The sequence below is a fragment of the Colobus angolensis genome, unplaced genomic scaffold, assembly GCF_000951035.1.
Source record: "Colobus angolensis palliatus isolate OR3802 unplaced genomic scaffold, Cang.pa_1.0 Scaffold169, whole genome shotgun sequence".
NCBI lineage: Eukaryota > Metazoa > Chordata > Mammalia > Primates > Cercopithecidae > Colobus > Colobus angolensis.
In genome coordinates, this window is record NW_012114810.1 from 1,109,914 (window position 1) to 1,114,253 (window position 4,340).

Genomic DNA, 4,340 nt, shown 5'->3' on the forward strand with positions numbered 1-4,340 from the left:
CCCTGTCTCAAAAAAAAAAAAAAGGCCTTTGCAATATAATAATATCTCTTCTTTTGTTGGGGGACAGGGTATCACTGTGACACCCAGGCTGGAGTACAGTGGCATGATCACAGCTCACTGCAGTCTCAACTTGCCAGGCTCAGGTGATACTCCAATCTTAGCCTCCCAAGTAACTGGGACTATAAAAGTACACCACAGTGCCTGGATAATTTTTTGTATTTTTTGTAGATAAGGGGTTTTGTCATGTTGTCCGGGCTGGTCTCAAATTCCTGGGCTCAAGCAATCTGCCTGCCTCAGCCTCCCAAAGGGATTAGAGACACGAGCCACCACACCTGGCCATAAAAGAGTATCTTCACATCTTAACTTTACACTGTATGAATTCCTATTTTCCCATATCTGAAAAAGGTAAATAAAGGTAACAGGTAAGAATTTTGTTAATTGATGCAGTTAAAACTGTAAGTTATGTAGGTGAAAATTAGCTAAAAAAAAATTTTCTTCCTAAATGACAGCCTTACAAACCCAAACAGTATTACCCTTTTCCTTCTGCTACATTCTCCATCCACAGTAACTTATACATAATAGCACAAAAAGAATTCTCTGCTAATGAGAATACCAGAATCAAGAGAGAAAAAAACCTACATTTACTACAAACTAATTCAACGTCTCTAGTTTGAATTTGGAACTGTAAATCAAATACCTAATCTCCTCCCAACTATTCCCTCAGCCAATGCATTACAAATCACACATTCAATTTAAAAAGTGTTCCACCTTGGCTAGGCATGGTGGCTCATGCCTGTAATCCCAGCTCTTAGGGGGAGCCCAATACAGGAAGATCACTTAAGGCCAGGAGTTAAACACGGGCCTGGGCAACATAGCAAGACCCTGTCTCTAAAAAAAATTTAAAATTAGCCAGCCATGGTGGTGCACACCTGTGGTCCCACCTACTCAGGAGGCTGAAGTGGGAGGATCACATGGTCCCAGAAGGTCAAGGCTGCAGTGAGGCATGATTGTGTCACTGCACTCCAGCCTTGGTGGCAGAGCAAGACCCTTTCCTATGGGGAAAAAAATGTGTTCTTCAAAACTGTTAGTAGTCCACAGACAAGAAAGAAATAGCCTAAAGTTTCATGGACCACCTACCCACAGAGTTCTACTTGCCAGTGATAAGTAGAACTAGTGAAAAATGATAGAATATGAAGAATTATCAATTTGACCAAAAAAATCACATTAGAACTATTATTTCAACACAACTCTTAGAGAGTATCAACCATATTTTGCTCTTCTTCTAATGCAGCACCACAGTGAAAAATGCAGAAGAACCTGGTCCCCTTGAAAAACACTGCAGGGCCACCAGCACAATTAACATGTTTAAGCACTATTACTAACCCTAAGGATTAACTTGGCGGGATCAGTGGCTCACACCTATAATTCCAGCAGCTTAGGAGGGTGAGGTGGGAGGATTGCTTGAGGCCAGGAGTTCACAACCAGCCTGGGCAACATAGCAAGATCCCATTTCTACAAAAAGTTAAAAAATGTATCCAGGTGTGGTGGTGTGTGTCTACAAACTCAGATACTCAGGAGGCTGAGGCTGGAAGATCACTTGAGCTCAGGAGTTCAAGGCTGCAGTGAGCTGTGATTACACCACTGCACTACAGTCTGGGAGACAGAGCGAGACCCTGTCTCAAAAATAAAAATAAATATATTTTTAAAAAGGATTAACCCAAGTGAAGCTTAAAGAGTGAAATTTTTTAAAAAATCGTGTTGACAAAACAAGAATTATTAAAAAAAAAAATTAGTACTCCAGCAAAAATACAAAGTAGAAAAAATTCAAAGAAATAGGCATGGTGTCCCCTGGTCCTTAAAATGGCTCTAAGGAAAGAAGGTATGACTGTGTAGCAAAGAATTCTGACCTGAAAACATTTACTTTCACTAAGCACAGTACATTTCCACCTAATGTCCCTCCATTCATTAATCTCATTTCCCAAAATGCAATAGACTACTGAAAAAATCCACAATGTATCTATGATCTCTTCCTCTTGATATAAAAGTGCAAAGGGAGAAAAGAAAAAAGAAAACATATCTTCTGATTTGATTGAACTGAACATGGAATCGATAAGTTAGAAGAGATGGAAGAAATTTTTAACATCAAAAAAGAAATCTGGCCAGGCAGAGTGTCTCACATCTGTACTCCCAACTTTGAGAGACTGAGGCAAGGCTTGCTTGAGACCAGGAGATCAAGATCAGCGTGAGCAACATAGCAAGGCATCTGTCCACAAAAAAATTTAAAAGTTAACCAGGCATGGGCCAGGCGCGGTGGCTCAAGCCTGTAATCCCAGCACTTTGGGAGGCCGAGACGGGCGGATCACGAGGTCAGGAGATCGAGACCATCCTGGCTAACACGGTGAAACCCCGTCTCTACTAAAAAATACAAAAAACTAGCCGGGCGAGGTGGCGGGCGCCTGTAGTCCCAGCTACTCCAGAGGCTGAGGCAGGAGAATGGCATAAACCCAGGAGGTGGAGCTTGCAGTGAGCTGAGAACTGGCCACTGCACTCCAGCCCGGGCAACAGAGCGAGACTCTGTCTCAAAAAAAAAAAAAAAAAGTTAACCAGGCATGGTGGCAAGGCACCTGTAGTCCCAGCTATTCAGGAGGCTGATCGTGAGAAGATCACTTGAGCCCCGGAGGTGGAAGATGCCGTGAGCAGTGATCTTGCCACTATACTCCAGACCGGGTGACAGAGCCAGAAGCAAGACCCTGCATCAAAAAAAAAAGAGGGGCGAGGGGAGAGGAGAAAGGAAAAGAAAAAGAAAAAGGAAATCTAAAAATTGCAGAAGCAAGCAGCCAAAGCATAGTAAACAAAGCTGTTTCATTAACAAGGGTTCTGCACACACACATACACACAAACACATGCTATTTTCTGCTGAGATTTAAGCTGATATTGATCAGCTTATGAAAATATGGTCAAGAGGTTGTCATTCTGGTTGCTGCTGTTTAAAAAACAAAACAAAATAAAGCCACCCCACCCACACAGCTGGAAAAAAGCTCCTGACATACGAACTAAAACTTGTTTACTCAGGCGACTTCTTAAGAGAAATGCTTTGCAACTTAACTAGGGTTATATAAGTATTTTGCAATGTGTGATCAGTTAAAAATCTTGTTTATTTATTCCATAGTTCACAGATAGGTTATATTACTACAAGGTCAGGTTTGCCATAATGGCATTTTTCCTGTTTTATACTTTTATTCTATCACTCAGCACTTTCCGTAATGTAATTTTTGCCATTAATTTTACCTCTCTTTCCTTTAAAAAAAAATTTAAAAATTAAATACAGATAATGACATGTGACAAATTAATCATCTCTTAAAATAGCTGTTCCCAGAAACATGGTAGAAAAGAAATTTCAGTGATTCATCTGTCCTATCAAAATCTGGATATTGCAAAATAATACTGCCTTTCAGTAACATGAAAAAAAAATCTAATTTAAATTTCAACGTGGGGATGGGGGTAATCACTCCCACTGTTGTATTTTCAAGAAATTCTCCGCAACACACACACACACCTCAAGACCCTTTCTTTTTAAGGCTATCAAATATATTGGTTTTTGGAAAAGGATAGACTTTATTTTGCAAGAATGACCAAGGTCTGCAAGATAAACTAGGCCCCTAAAATGAAATACCTTCTAAGGAGAAATAACTGTAACATAGAGGAAAGAGGGCTGGGTGGGACTAGTAATTTGAAGATCTGATCTCTCTAGAACTGCACTACACTCTATTCCATCTCTTAGACAAAACAGACCAGATCTTTTTGATATTGGATTATTTTTTGAAATTGAGAAATGGTGTGGAATCAAACTTTTCTGAAAGAGTTTGGAAACTGCCTCGACCTAGGCCTAACAAGATTTAAACCTGGGGCTGTGGACTAAAGACCTGACCGGAACCACAACCATTACACAAACCCCTGCCCTCAGCAGGCAAAGACAGGCCCTCTTAACACAAAATATAAGTTTCAAAGCACAGTCCGGGGACGGGGACGGGGGTTGCGGGTGGGAGGTAACAGCCTAAAGAAACGTCGTATATATCAAAGAACGTCAATTTTTTATTTTTAAAATTAAAATCTAAACCTTTAAATGTTTGGAAGCAACACCTCAACTAAAGAGCAATATGGTCCAGGGTTTATGAATCCAAACTACTCTTGAAGTAAACGGAGCCACTCTGCCTACAGTATGCGGCATCAAGCGGCTCCAGCGGGCAGAGGGTTAAAAGAGGACCACATCACAGACCAGACGCCGCCCGAGGAGTGAGGGCGGGCCAGCCCCCACTGGCTGCCGCTCCAACGGAGGTCAG

The 4,340-nt window shown here is 41.3% G+C and overlaps 1 protein-coding gene across 4 annotated transcripts in view; it reads right to left on the bottom strand.

Moving 5' to 3' along the window:
- The window catches only part of ARNT (aryl hydrocarbon receptor nuclear translocator), a 62,995-nt gene that overhangs the window by 58,192 nt on the left and 463 nt on the right, over positions 1-4,340 (bottom strand). The window lies entirely within an intron of this gene.